This window comes from Crocuta crocuta, unplaced genomic scaffold (genome assembly GCF_008692635.1).
Source record: "Crocuta crocuta isolate KB4526 unplaced genomic scaffold, BGI_CrCroc_1.0 scaffold177, whole genome shotgun sequence".
In the NCBI taxonomy this organism is placed as follows: Eukaryota; Metazoa; Chordata; class Mammalia; order Carnivora; family Hyaenidae; genus Crocuta; species Crocuta crocuta.
Genome location: NW_027531880.1, coordinates 121,033 through 136,961, shown reverse-complemented (window position 1 = coordinate 136,961; position 15,929 = coordinate 121,033).

The window sequence follows — 15,929 nt, the reverse complement described above, 5'->3', positions numbered from 1 at the left end:
ACAGCTGGGAGATTTAAGAGAAGCTTGGAGAGAGGGAAACTAGATTTCTATTTCTTGTTTGTACCGTTAAAATGTTCCTTTAATGTGAAAGCCTTTCTGTTAAATGAAGGGGAAAGGGAACTCTACGCCAAGTAGCAGCCGTAAAACAAAGGGAACAAAAGGAGGAAACTGCTGAAATGAGTTTTGTTGCTATAGATATATGGAGAAACGTGGCTGGCTGATGGATGCAGCCAGGCAGCATTTGGAGCAAGCACCTGAGGCAAAGCGAAGCAGCCAGTGAATAGGAGGAAAGGGGCTTGTCTTGAGAATGTCACAGAATTAAGTCAAATTCTTGAAAATAAATAGCCAGGTGAGATGTCCTTACTGGGGATGTTCTAGAAGAAGAAAGACTTAGAAGAGGGTGTGACTAGACAGGACTTTTGGCCCATCCCATTTCATTTGCAACTGCAAATTCCCTTTGGTCTCTGTGACTGCAGGCCACGGGGGCGGTCCAGAATACAGGAAGGTCTCTGGCCATTGGGTGGGAAATAAAACGGACTTGTAGTAAATAAACAGAAGGTCTTCCGTGTTCAGTCTAGCTCGCTAAACACACACACACACACACACACACACACACACATTCACACCTTCAAAAAGGAGCAAATAAGTTACAATAGCAAGAGACGCTTAGAAGTAAACCTGTCTTGCTGCAGGTAGAGAGGAGCATAAATTTTGTGCCAGACCAATAAAATGAAGCCACTCTCCTACAGGAATGGTACCAGTTATTGCATCAGAGGTGACCTATAGCCACAGAAGGCCTATAAATTCCAGTGTTTATAGAGTCTTTTCTCATTCGTACTGCAGGTAATTAAATTGTGGGGGCATGTCTCGTAAACCGCAGGGGCTTCCCCATAAAGTCCCTAAGCCACAAAATGGAGGGCAGGAAGATTCAATCAGAAGCCGAGGACCCTGCCTACAGATCTCACCCTTCCCCCACCCTTGGGAGCTCGAGGCTGCTCATTCTACAACTTCACCGGCATGTTTCAATGCTGGGCTGCTCCTAGGAGGCCATTGGAAAATTGGGACAGACAGAAATCAGCTGGGTTATTCTAGTGCTTCTAGAAGTTGGGGACTGGAATGGAAGAGGACCCTTGCATTTCAACGCTTCTGTTTTCTCCTGCTGCCCTCAGAATAAAATCCGATCATGAGGTGCACAAGCCCATTCTTTCCTCTGGACTAGGCTCCATCTTGTTCCAGGGTGAAGGCCCAAAGCTCTCCCCTTGTATTTCTTCTGGCATTACTGCTAGTTGTCCTTCTTTCCTGCTAAACTGGGAGCTACTTGAGTGCCAGTACTGTGGTTTATCTCTGAATTCGTGGTGCCTGCAACAGGGATATGGGATGGGATTGACAAGTGATTGTGGAAGAAGGAACAGATGTCCTCACCACTGGTGGGAAAGAGGATGTGGTCCCAGCAAGGAGTGGTTCAGGACAGACTGGACCGACTGGGTGCTCATAGCCCACAAGCACTCTCCCTGCAGGCAGTCAGGATAGAAGCCGGGGACCCTCTTTTCCTTTGTTCTTCCCATAAGCCCCTGTAAAGAGGCCAGGACTTCAAAGTCCCCCTCCTCACTTCTTAGATAGTAACCTCCATAAGTTCTTTTCTTTTTTTAAAAAATATTTTATTTATTATTTTTAAGGTTTACTTATTTATTTATTTTATTTATTTTTTTATGTTTTATCTATTTCTAGGAGAGAGAGAGAGACAGCGTGAGCAGGGGAGGGTCAGAGAGAGAGGGAGTCACAGACTGAAACAGGCTCCAGGCTCTGAGCCGGCAGTCAGCACAGAGCCCGACGCGGGGCTCGAACCCACGAACCGCGAGATCATGACCTAAGCGAAAGTCGGACGCTTAACCGACTAAGCCACCCAGGCGCCCCGGTTTACTTATTTATTTTGAGAGAGAGAGGGAGACAGCATGATCGGGGAAGGGGCAGAGAAAGAGGGAAAGAGAGAGAATCCCAAGCAGGCTCCACACCATCATCACAGACCCTTATGTGGGGCTCAAACTCAGGAACCATGAGATCATGACCTGAGCTGAAATCAAGAGTTGGACGCTTAACCAACTGAGCCACCCAGGTGCCCTAGATTTTAGTTTTAAGCAATCTCTCCACCCAACACGGGGTTCAGATTCACAACCCCAAAATCAAAAGTTGCTTGCTCATCTACTGAACCAGCCAGATGCCCCCCTTCTAACAGTTCTTAAGACTGAAAGACAACCCCATTCACTGTCTGTGCCAGGCACTCCCTCTCATGCTTGCCTGCTTTGCTTTGCTATCTGAGATACAATAAAGTTTAATTCTTTGTCTCCTGTTGCTAGAACGTTGACTCTTTGAAGGCAAAACTATTTGTCATTCTGTTTCACTGTCTCATCCTCGTATACGGGAGCAGCCTAGTAAGTAATGGTGTATGAATGGGTGAATACAGGTAGTTCTTAGAGTGGACTATCATTGCTGCCAAGGTCACTAATTCCTTGTGGATTAAAGGATTGTAACCCCATCTCCATGTCCCCCTGGGAACCAAGCCTGAGACATGGCAGAAATAAGTCAAAGCTAACAGTGTTTATTCGGGGATGGGCCTCTAACTATCCTTCTTTTGATTCCTACTTCAGGATGCATGTCAACCCACCTCCCCTTAAGCCCTAGGCACCAATTCTTTAGATGTCCTAGGATAGCACCAGGCCCTCTCTTGGGGCATTGTGCAAGCCCTGCACATCTCATCATCCTCATCTGGTATCACCCACCAGTCAAGGTGACTAGAGACAGGCCAGTCCTCATGCACAGCTTGACTAGCACTCCCTCCTACCTTCTCCTGGATGACTTTGTACAGCCTGCTTAGGAAAAAGAATGCCATACCAAACAGAAGGTGAGGAACTTGCATTAGAGCTAGATATTTCCAGGTCCATTGTCTCACTATTTCATCACATTTTTTAGAGCTCAAAAACTGTAACCATATTTTTAAAATCAGGTAAATGACACAAAGACAAATCAGATGTCTTGCCCAAGGTTGCACAGCTAGTATGGAGCCGAGCTTCAAGTCCAGATCTCTTTGACTCTAAAGGCAAGTCTCTTCTTAACAGACTCATGCTGGCATGGCACATCCTGAGGATAGGGAAGTCCATTGACTGCATTTATTTTGGTGCCTGTTTTGAATGTGACTTATGGTATGAACATCCTGGAAATTCCATTACCTTGGAGATGTCAATCTGGCTGAAATGGAACTGATGTTACTCCTGAGAGCATTAGAATTGAAAAAGGGTCTGAGTGATCATATAGGGTACAGTCCACCTCTTTTATAGATGGAGAAACTGAGGCCCAGGAGGGAAATGGTTACATTCTCACTTTCAAAAATAACGGTGAATGATAGCATTTAGAACCTCAGTCTTCACTTTCTAGCCTGTGTGCTGACAGTCCTTCCCCAAGTCTGCTTTCTTTTGGCCTCAGCACAGCAAAAGGAGATTGGCTACCAGTATTTCCCTTGCGTGGCCTTCTCAAGCTGGGGTGTAGGATCACTGAACTGGTCATATCCTGGACAGATAGAGGTTCCCAAAATGTCAGAGGTGCCCCTAAGGGGACCAGGGAGATCAAACATGGGGGTACGGACAGGAGGAGGCGAGGGCATGTACCAAAGAGTGGCAAAAGGCGACACTTGCTGGAGAAAGAAAAGGGGACAATCTGAAGACAATTTGGGGTCCCACCAAGCACTCATATTGGTTATACCTCCCCAAAAGCCCTTATCTCTGTTTTTCAAGGGCCATCTTGCCTTTGAAAAGAGAGCAGAGAAGCAGTGAAATGTGGCTGGCAAAAATCACGGCAGCCTGACCTCTTTAACTCCACCTGGTGGGGCCACAAATCAGGCAGCCTCCAGGGAGCCACCTGGGGATGGGACTGTTACGGCCCTCCTTTGGAAATCCAGCTCTTGGGCGGTTTCTGCCTCATAAGCAGACCTACCCACGTAGAACCTAGACATCGGTGTGGTTGATTTACGCCTTTAATACCGCGAGCTTCATTTAGCCAGTCTGGAAAACACATTTCGTCGTGTGAAGCTGGAGTTTTTCTTTCCTCGTCCATCCTCGCTGTAGACATTCATTTTGAACGCGGGTTCTGTCCTTGTTTTCCCTGCTCCCTTCCGACTGCTCTATTCTTCTGTCTTAGGCAGTGTCCATCCTGGCCGAGGACAGCCGGGGGCTTCTCTATCTCCCTCTCCAGGAAAGGGGGAGGGGGAGGGGCAGGAGGCTAGAGCCTGGCTGGGAAAGATTAGGAATGCTCTTTGAGATCTTTACATTTTTCACAAAAGGCATTGTAGATATAATAGTAATTACGCTCCCCACCCCAGAAAAATTGCAGCACCCTAAAAAACTCACCTATTTTCAATCATCCAAATATCATATTGTTATGCTTGCAATTAAGCTTACATAAATACTTAAAATTGCTTTTACTCAATAATGCTTCACTGGCAGAAGTGTATTTCTCTGGGTAACAAAATTATTTGTAGCAAAGGGGCAGGGCAATGAAGATTTTGTAGATTTTGTTATCCCAGGATATCCTTAATCATCTTCCGGGGCAACAAACAGCAGACTGGAGCACATGACAGCTCAAGAGTGTTATTATCTCCACACGTCCCCTGGGGCTCAGTTCATTTTCTTTTCATGGATTCTCTATAAGTTATACATCAAATCGTGCTCTTCGAATTCTTTTAGATTTCTCACTTTCAAGTTATGTCTTGCTTTGGCTGTTTATTTTTTGTCTATCTTTTTGTCTTCCTTTTTTATTTGCTTTTTAGTTATTTTCATATGATCTTATGCCCCTCTTCCCCCACTCCCTGCGCACGCACGCACGTGCACACACACACACTTGACTTTCCCAACCCAGCCTTTATATCCACTCACGCTATTCTTTTCTCAGTGATGAAAGCGCTTATTCCGAAATCACTGAATCTATGGATGTACAGAAAACCTGGTGGGGATGGAGAAGAAGGAAATGTTAGTTTATTGTTCCATCTTTACCAGCAGCGCATTGTTTCTGCTTGTTTAAGGTTGGGGCTTGTTTAAGATGACAGCTCACCAGGTCTAAGCCCAGAGATTGACTTGCTCTGTGCTCTGGCCTGGTCTGATGAACTCCAGGGTCTCCAGGGGGAGCCACAGGGCTATTACAGGGGTATAAGGGCTGTGTGTCATCCCAGAGACTGTTTCATTATGGCAGGCAGTTCTGGGACAAGGGCAGAGACAGGGTTAGCTAGAGCTTGGAGACCATCCAGGAAGGTGCTCACGTCAGGTAACTGGAATCTAGATCTTCCTGGGAAGCATAGCTCTGATGGCTAGAAGCCAGCTCCGAGTATGAAATGGCAGAGCACATAAGGCTCCCACCCTCTCCTTCCCATACCCTCATCTGAGTGAGCCACCTTTGTGGAAGGAGGGTGAGTCTAGAAATACAGTCTTGCTGGGAAGGGCATGTTCAGAGTGGCATGGCCATGGCAAGCAGCTTGCTCATTCATGAAGAACTTCTGATGATGTCAGGAGATGTGAGTATGGAAAGAAGCCATGAGGACAGCCATTTTCTCCCTTCCTCCTCTGCTGTCCCACCCCAGGGTGTCACCCATAAGGAAGCTTGGGCTGGTGGGGGGGATTTTCTTGCCCATATTTCATGGCAGGTATGTGTGTTCTTCTGCTTCTGCTGTACTTTCTTTCCCTCTTCAACTCTATCTCTTATGAAGATGGAACAGTCTCCTTCCTTAGTAGGCACCTTCTCTGCCACCCATCCTACTACCCCAGTCACAGTGACAAATGACACTGGAGTCCCTGCTCAAGGCTCTCTGCTCTTAATGAGAAAAGGGAGGGCAGAGCAAGCCAAGCCAGAACATAAGTGGTGGTGTCCTGACTCTGTCCCCCACCTGTCACCTGAGTCACAGATGCATTCCCAGCACCACCAGCCTGCACCACCTCCATTCCGTCTGTCCCAGAGACAGATTCCACTCAGCCCACATTCTTACTCCTAGGGAAAAGAAACCTAGGGAGGTTGGGAGTCACCTGTAACAGGAATAGTAAGGAGGCAGGTGAGAACTGAGTTGGTTAGAAGAATCGACAACAAAGGGAGAGAAGGAAGAAAGCAGGAGGAAGTGGAGGAAAGAACAAGTGGAAAAAAAGACTGATAAGGGAATGGATAGGAAGCAAGGTAGGAACAGAAGAGAGGGAAGAGGCTGTGGAGAGAAAAGACAGGTGCTGAGCTGTGTGCTTGTGTATGTATTGCCTGGAATAGGAAGAGCAGGAAGGCTGACTTATCACAGCATAATCCCCCAAAACTACTTGAGGGGCAGTTTTCCTTTTCAATCTGTCTTTCAGGAGGAGGGGCGGAGTCTGGGGGAGAAAAATGCCTTTATTTCCCCTTTACTCCCAGCTGATTGCACTCCATTTCCTCTCCTATTTGCAAAGAGATGTGCAATTGCTATTTTGCTCTCAGTCAAATGTGATCTATCTAATTAAAAATAGCTTTGTAAGTAAGCAGCAAAAGCAGCAAAAATGTCTGCATGTGTGGACCTGGGGGATAGCCTCCAAACCCACCATGCCTTCTTTGGGTAGGAAGATGGGTTTTGTTTCCCTAAGGGAAAATGTCCCCTCTTCTCCTCACTGTTTACTTTGGCATGAAAGGGAAAGAGCTCTTCTGGATGGAGACTCGGCAGGGAGTTGCCTTCTATCTGCTTTGCATGCTGTGCACTGTGAATTGATACTGTGCTGATAATTCCGAGTAAGGCGGGGTGTGCGGGGAGAATATCCAGCATTGTGAGCATCTGCAAAAACCACTTTGCTAAGAAATGATCTTTTCCCTCCACACAATGGCAAGATGTTACCCTTGGAATCTTCTCCTGACAGTGATGCTGGTGGCAGAGAGTGAGCATAATTTCCCATGTCTCCACTGAGGTAGTTATTTATACAATTCTGCACTGGAGTCAAAGTCGGTTTTGTTTTTTGTGTTTTTTCTGGGTTTTTTTTTTTTTTTTTAACTTTGCCGGCTGCTGCGGCTTTTGCAACGAAATAATTACTTTTGTGCCAAGTACTTAGGTAACAAGATAAACAAGAGGCAACATAAATGGAATGTAAATATGGAACAAGTATCTGTGAAGGGAAAGGCAGCCTAGGGAGAAAGAGCCTGGCTTGGCTGTGCTGCATCCAATAAATCTCCAGGGAGCTGAGAAAGCTTCCTTCACCTGTCCATCATTAGTCTGCGACTCTTCAGGGAAGGGTTGCTGCCCAAATTTTGGTGAGGCTTTCTCGCCTAGATTGTTGGGCAAGAGTTAATGGGGGTCAGGGTGGTAAAGGATCGGGATTCCCTTCATGCTGTGCACAATTGCATGTGCAGAGCTCCATGCTGGGTAAGAAGGCAACATGTAAACACAGAAAGTTGTGTCTGGGTCCCAGCTCTGACAGCTGTTCTCTGAGAGACCTTGTGAATGAGTCATTTCTCTGCCCTGGATATCCACTCACTTCTAGTGTGAGGGATGGAGCTGGGTGAGCTCACAGATTCCCCAGTTCCCTGTGACTTCTACCAAACATTTCCATGACTGAACAGACTTTGGAATCCACCACTGAAGACCTAGAAAATGGACTCTAAATGGAATCTAAATTCCAAGTCTGAATCTTTACCTGGCCAGGCAATTTCCTTTTGATACTACCCTCTGTAGCAGTTTGAATAGTTGAGAAAATCCCAAAAGATATGTCCGCCCAGAACCTCCTGCAAATGTGGCCTTATTTGGAGAAGGGCCTTTGCAGACATCAGAAAGTTAAGAATCCCAAGATGAGGTAATCCTGTATTAAGGTGGCTTCTGAATGTAATGAAAAGCCTTTGTAAGAGAAGAGAAAACAGACACAGAGACACAGGGGAGAAGGCAGAGTGAAGATGCAGGCAGAGATGGGAGGGACACAGCCACAAGTCAAGAAGTGCCAGGAGCCGCTGAAGCTGGAAGAGGCAAGGAAGGATACTCCCCTAGAGCCTTTCAAGGGAACGCAGTCCCGTTGACACCTTGATTTCATGGTTCTAGCTTACACAACTGTGAGAGAACATATTTCTATTGTTTTGAGCTATCCAGTTTGTAGTAATTTGTTACAGCAGCTACAGGAAAATGATACACCATCCATTAACCTGAAATAAAGACCCATCCTCCTGGTGGGGTCCCCTCCTCTCTCTTGTATTGTAAAAGATAGGATCTGTCCAAGTGGACATAACAAGGGGGGAGAAAAGAAAGAAAACAGTAGATCTGGAGCAGAAGAAGGATAAGAAGCATCCCTCTGCTCAGTTCTTGCCCTGGCAGACGTCCCTCAGGATTGTGTCACCAAAAAGGGGTTCCAGCTGTAGGAAAGCAGTTGTGTCACTGTGTGAGGTGAGGTGTTGTGAAGATCCCACTGAGCCACCAGTCAAGAGACCTGGCTTCCTGCCCTCTCTCTATTGTCAGGTAGCTGTTTGGCCTGAGCCAAGTCACTTAACCTTTCTGGATCTCAAGTCCTTTACCTTCAAAGTGAGAGTGTTGGTCAGTGGGCCCAAACCCAATCATAGCAACTATTTTGCAATGCCCTAGAATTATCCAAAAGTGAAAGTCAAAAACCAAACCATCTTGATGATATAATCTATCTATACTTATAATTTAAAAAATAAATATACTAATAACAATGTGAAGGAGGGATTAAAGTAATTTATGATAATATTTTTAAGAAGATGTGTTTTATCTATACAATGGAATACTACACGGCAATGAGAAAGAATGAAATCTGGCCATGTGTAGCAACATGGATGGAACTTGAGGGTGTTACGCTGAATGAAATAAGTCAGGCAGAGAAGGACAGACACCATATGTTTGCACATATAGGAGAATTCGGAGGAACTTAACGGAAGACTGTGGGAGAGAAGAAGGGGAAAAATAGTGGGAGAGAGGGAGGGAGGCAAACCATGAGAGACTCTTGGTTTGTGGGGGAGGAGGAGGAGGGTGATGGGCATGGAGGAGGGCGCTTGTGAGGATGAGCACTGGGTGTTTTATGGAAACCAACTTGATAATAAGCTATTTTAAAAATATAAAAATAAATAAAAATTAAAAAATAATATGTAAGTGAACACATGTCTATATTAGAAAATACTATAAGGTGGCGGTGAAGGTTTGCACTATATATAAGGTCACGGTAAATGCAGGAGGGAAAAATGTGAGCTTACACAGGTGAGTTGTACTGATAACTCAAACAGCATTTGCCATCAGTGACAAGCTTTTTCTAACACTGAGAAAACTGAGCAACACAATCTTTCCTTGATTTATAAGGAAGTTGCACTTCTGGAAAATACAGTATATATTAAAAGCATATTTTAAAACATAATGTGGTTTTAAGTCATAAAATGGACATAAAATGGGCCAGGGTAATTATAAGCAGGTTTTCCACTGACATGCACGTCCTTCAGGACATTCAGGAGTCATGTGAGGTGTAAGACAATTTCACCCTGGGAAGACTTTCCCACACAGCGCTGCATTCTCTATCATAATGCCAATAGTATCTCATCATTGGAACAAGTTAAGATGCTTCTTCAAATTTCCCAGCTTACGCCCGAGAAAGGCACCAAGCCCCTTGAGAACCAGTGGATTCAATGTTCCTTTAAGGCCTCACCCAGCCCTGAACTGGACCCCAGGTGAACTCACCTTCTCTTGTAAACGGTGTCAGTGCCTAAAGTGTTAATCAACAAGCACTTATTGAGCTTAGGGTCTTTGCACAGCACTGAGGCTACAGAAGAGGTAAGATACACCTTGACAGAGCAGGGCTTAAAATGCTCTGAACACTGGAACTCAGGTTCCCTTCCTCTCTTCCACCCTCCTTCCTCCTCCCTTCTTTCATTTCTTGGTTTTACCTTTCCCTTTGGTCTTCTTTTCCTTGCTTTCTTCATTTTTCTTCCCTTCCTCTGCCAAGTGCTTCCTCAACTCCAGTCTTGGTTGATTAAATAAGACCTACCAGGAATTGCAGAGCCTGGGTGGCTCAGTTGGTTATAAATCTGACTTCAGGTCAGGTCATAATCTCACAGTTAGTGAGTTTGAACCCCACATCAGGCTTGTGCTGACACCTCAAAGCCTGGAGACTGCCTTGGATTCTGTGATTCCCTCTCTCTGTACCCCTCCCCTGCTTGCACTCTCTCTCCTCTCTCTCTCAAAAATAAAATAGACATTAAAAATTAAAAAAAAAAAAGAACTGCCAGGAATTAAGTGCACATTCAGATTCTTAGGTACTGCTGGCTCAGAGATCCAGATTCAGAAGGCCTAGGTCTTTCACACTGTTTTTAGACCAGACAGATATTAACAGGCACTCACTGTTGGCTCATCTTTAAAGGGAGATTGTTTTGGAGCCTTGTTATTGGAGAATCTTATTAATGATATATTCCCCCAAGCGTGCACAAATTATTCACCCTGAGAAACATCAAACTCAAAGAAAGCAGCTTAATTGTTCAAGAGCAATTACAGAAATCAGCTCTCCAGGAACCACATCTGGGCTGGATTTGGAATTAGGTGAGGACCTACACCATTTAGCCAACCAGCACCCATAGTTTCCTGCCACTGATGTCTGTAATCAGATCTCCTTCCATAGATACACGGCATTTAATAAGAAGCAAGGGCCTAGTTATTGAAGTGAGTTGTCTATGATAGTGATTAATGTTAAAGAATAAGATGCATCCAATCCAGACATGTCTACAAGTGGGAGAGACATGGACAGATTTTTAACCAGGAAGAAAGAGAGAAAGAGGCAACCCCCACCTACCTTGGGGCTGCCATTTTGCCTCTTTCTGAGGGTGGAGCTGAAGAGCAGGGTGAACTGCTTCCAAGTAGCCTCAAAAGTGTTAGACTCTGGCTAGACTTGGTTTGAATTCCAGCCTTGCCCTTCATTAGGGCCTAGAAACAGAAAAATTGTTTAACCTCTTTCATAAACTGAGGGTAGTGACTTCTATTCTCTAAGACTACTGGGTGAGCAGCTGGAGTGATGAATACAGGAGGCTCTTATGCTTCTGGCAAGTTGCAAATGCCCTGTGAATTTCATTTCCAGCCTCCCGCCAACTACACTGACAAAATTAAGAGTACAGCATCAAGCTAGGAGAACCCAGAATTGGGTGGTTGAGTGGCTATTTGCCCGGAAAGGTTATGAGTAAGGGAAGGGTTCTGAGAGTGACCTTAGGCCTGACAGGGATCCTCCACCATGGATCTAGAGCAAAGTGTGGCAGAGCCTGGCTCCTGAGTGGAGGAAACACCTTCACAGTCAAGGCCACTCTGGTGGGTCTCCACTGTGGAAACGAAGCTTAGGAAGAATGTAAGTGATGTTTTGCAAAGCTCCCTTACAACTCCAGAGCACCTGATGTCATCACTTTTCATTTACCAACTTTGAACCCAGTCTACTCTAAAGCGGAGAGCCCCTCGGGAGTCCTCTCTGCAGAAGGAGATGAATCTAGAATGCTTTAAGCTCATTCCAGCCACAGTCTTCTAAGAATAAAGGGATCCATATCAGCAACCTACATTGATCAAACCACAAGTGCTTATTGAGTTTCTTCTAGGTGCTTTATCTTCCTAAGTGCAAAGCTGATCATGTCACTTTCTTGCTTAAAGATTTCCATTGACTCCCCATCACCTATAGGATACTGTCTGAGATTCTTGAGTGTGGCTGACAAATTCCTTCCATTTGACCATTCTGCACCTATGCACCTTCATGTCCTGGACCTCCAAATGAGCACATATGTGCCACATCCTACAGGACCATTACCTAAGACTTCTCATCACATCCATCCTTTCTCATGCTTCTGCAGCTATGGATATGCTTTCCCTCTGTGTTAATTCTTGTTCTTCTCCCTTGCTTTTTTTTTTTTTGTTTGTTTGTTTGTTTTTGGTCACTACACAGATCCATATCACACATCATCACCTGTGTCATGCCTGCCCCAGCAACCACCAGCAAAGCTAGCCACCACTCCCAACCAGGGATGATTAATGACTCCTCATTCTGCCTTCTTTCTCCTTCTATAACTCTGATTAAATATATGCTGGACTTCCTCCCTATGCTCCAAGTCACCAAATCTCTCCTATTCCCCAGCTCTTTGTCTCTTTGTATAATACCAGCTGTATTCTAGTCTGCCTCAGATCATCTCCAAGTTTATTATTGAGTGTGATCTGCTATTGACTTAGTTTCTTGTTATTACATTTTTACTCTAGAATCATTATTTGTTTCTTTTATCAAACTTGATTTATTGATTTCATTGACCTGTTTTTAAGCCATACTTACAAACCTCATTTTTATTTCTTTAAATGTGTTATATTAGTTTGCTGGTTATTTACCATAATAAAATATCCCAGATGGCATGGATTAAACCACAGAAATTTGTTCTCTCACAGTTTTAGAAGCTAAAGGTCCAAGGTCAAAGTGTCAACAGGTTTGATTCCTCCTGAGGCTTCTCTTCCTGGCCAACAGATGGAAGCCTCATGAGGCATATGAGTCCTCATGTGGACTTCCCTCTGTGCACACATCTCTAGTATCTCTATATGTGTCTGAATTTCCTCTCCTTTTAAGGACATCAGTGGTCACAGATCAGGGTTCATCAGATGACCTCATTTAACCTTAATTATCTCCTTAAGAGCCCTATCTCCAAATATGGCCACATTGAGGGTTAGGACTTCAACATATAAATCTGTAAGAGGAGACAATTCAACCTATAACACATGTTAAATGGAATTATTTTGTATTCTGTTTCTTATAACCATTATCTTTGCTGGTCTGATTCCGTGGCTTGAATGTTTCTGTTGGCTCTTGATTATCTTGTGAAATTAGTGATTTTCTGTTAGGAGCATATATTCTTTGGCACTTATATGAAGGCATTCTTTGAGGTCTGTGCTTAATATTGTTCCTCTACAGAGAATTTTTTAATGTTTATTTATTTATTTTGAGAGACAGAGAGTAAGAGAGACAGAGAAAGGAAGGAGAAGGGGCAGAGGGAAAGAGAGACAGAATCCCAAGCAGGCTCCGTGCTGTCAGTGCAGAACCTGACGCACAGCTCGATCCCACAGTGAGATCATGACATTAGCCAAAATCAAGAGTCAGATGCTTAACCGACTGAATCACCCAGCACCCCCTCTATAGAGAATTTACCTTTGCTTCTTGCAGGCAGCAGGGGGCACCTCTAACTTGTGGCCACTTGAAACTAAACTTGGAATTTAGACTTTGTGGGTTTTCTTGGAGATGTGTGTGCAGGGTGGGGTATGGTACACAAAGGTGATGTGACTTTTAGCCCTTACCTCATTAGAGGGTAGCTTTGCAGTTAGAAATTCTCTGAAAAAACTTCAGGTTTTATTACATCCAAATACAAGGCCATGAAAACCCCCAAACTGCACTTGTTGTTTCTGCCTAGCTGTTTTAAGTTTATCCTCTTTGATTAATTGACAGTATCATGGCCCCAACTCTTCACCCTTCCTGTATTCATTTCCTAAGATTGCAACAACAAATTACTACAAATGTGGTGGCTGAAAACAACAGAAGAATATTATCTCACAGGGCTGGAAGCCAGAAGTCTGCAGTCCAGGTTTTGGGGGAGCCATGTTCCCTCTAAGGGAAGATCTGCCTCGGCCTTTTTCAGCTCCTGGTTCCTCCATGTGTTCTTTGGTTTGTGGTGGCATCATTCCAATCTCTGCCTCTGTCTTCACATAGCCCATGCCCATGTGTGTCTCTGTCTCCTCCACTCTTCTTATAAGAACAACAGTCATTGGATTCAAGCCCTCTTTCCCCAAATCTAAAATAATTCCACCTTGATATCCTTACTAATTACATCTGCAAAGATACTGTTTCCAAATAAGATCATATCCTGAGATTCCAGGTTGTCATAAAGCGTGGAGGGATGCTCTTCATCCCACTACACTTCCCTCTATACACACCCTATGCCATGCCACCTTGTACTGACCTCCCCCTCTGACTCTCATCCTAGCCATGTGACTTTCTTTAAGCAATGGAATGTTTCCCTTGTGCTATCTCTGCTTGTGACTTGAAGAATTGCAAGGGCATTTCCACTTGTTCCTGCCTTCTGCCATTGCCATGAGAGGGCCATGCTCCCTGGCCCTAAGCAGAGGCTGGGAGAAGCAAGGAGCAGAACAAACTGACCCTAGTTGCCCCATCTAACAAGATCCTAGTGGATAGCCCGATGAACTACGTACATGTGAGTGGGCCCAGCCAAGATCAGAACTTCCTGGCTGCAGGCCAGATGTGTGGATAAGAAACAATTATTTTCTGTGTGCCACAGAGGAGTTGTGGCTATTTCTTACTCGGCAGTACTGTGTATTACACAAAGTGATACCCCTCTAGTGAATCTCTCTTCTGGGATCCTGGTTTTATGATGGGATCTCATATCTGACCTCCCACCATACCTAGGCCCTAGACTTCATCTCCAATTTTTTGATACTCCAATCCTCCACTAAAATACATTCTCCAGGAAAGCAAGGATCTGTATAGCTCTCCAGAGAAGGCCAGCTCTAAAAAATGCCCACCTGCATAGAGTCACACTTTCTTGTTAACTTCCAAAGACTTCCCTTGCTTTCCTGATGACCATCAACTTAAAGAAAATCTATTTTTTAATCCACAATTTGCAGGCACACAGTGGTGGTAGGGAGTTGTTAGGCCTATCTTCTCACCAAACTGTGGTCTTCCAAATGGGAAAGAAACTGCAGAGTGCCTTTCTCAGATTGTCTTTCTCCATGAGGGATCTTTAAAGTCAAGCCACTAGCCTCTACCCATGGTTCTTCCTACAACGCTCTTTGGCATCTTACCACCAAGTAGCTGGGGGATCCTGTCTGACTCTGTGCTAGAAATCTCACCTGCTTTTGTGAACATACTAGAAGGATCTTCTTCTGGAACCCCTTTCACCAATTTAATAGCCAGAAACTGACCTGGAGTCTCAGGCCATCAGGCCCAATCACAATTGTGATTCCACAAAGTCAGGGACTCACGATTCACAGAATCAGCCCCAGTCCTTTTCAGCAGAGCCCATGACCATGATTTTTACCAGTCACCACCTCAGGTCATTTTTTTTTAAGTTTCAGGTTACATGACAAATATTGTCTTCTTTGTACATTTTCGTATCTTCATGGTATAAGCACTGGTGTATTTCTCGTGAATAAATAAATCTTTTGTAAGTACCAACTGGCCAGGTTCTGCTCAGTCTGCAACTATAGGAGGTGATAAGCCCCATTTCCAGTACAAGACACTCCTGCACTTTTATGCTCCTACTTGGCAGCCTAACTCTTCCCCCACCCCTATGGCTGGGCTCCTGGGAAGCAGGCACAGTGATAGCCTTGGAAACAACCCCTAGCATTTACCACTGTAGGTGAGCCTTTGAAACGTTTCCCCAAGAGGTTGGAGGTCTTCCTGTGGATGCATACAGGCTCAGTTACCTGTTGAAGTGTAGGAGGTTATAGTCACATTGGAACCACAAGTCAGGAGGCCTGCAGGGCCAGATGCCTTCTGTACCTTCAATTTAATATAATAAGCACTGATAAAAGATGAAGTGTGTGAGCATGTGCCTGAAAATAGAACTGAAACCCAATATGAATGAAAGGAAAGGAAGAAAAAATGAAAATTTAAGTCAAGGAGGTGCCCTTAACTCTGGTAAATGAATGATCATATTCCCAACTTATTAGGGGTTTCCAAGTTAGTAGTAGAAGAGAACAAAGATTAAAGAAGCAGCGTACTTGGGAGGATAAAGTATTTTAGGTAAAATTCATGTTTCCCAGTATTCACTGCCTGTTCTTGTCCTCATATCTTGAAAAACCAGATGTAACACCTTTTCCACTTCAGAATGGTGAGTCAGGTCTGATCAGTGGAAGGTGGTTCATTTTTAATACGACATATATTTCCCTCCACCCT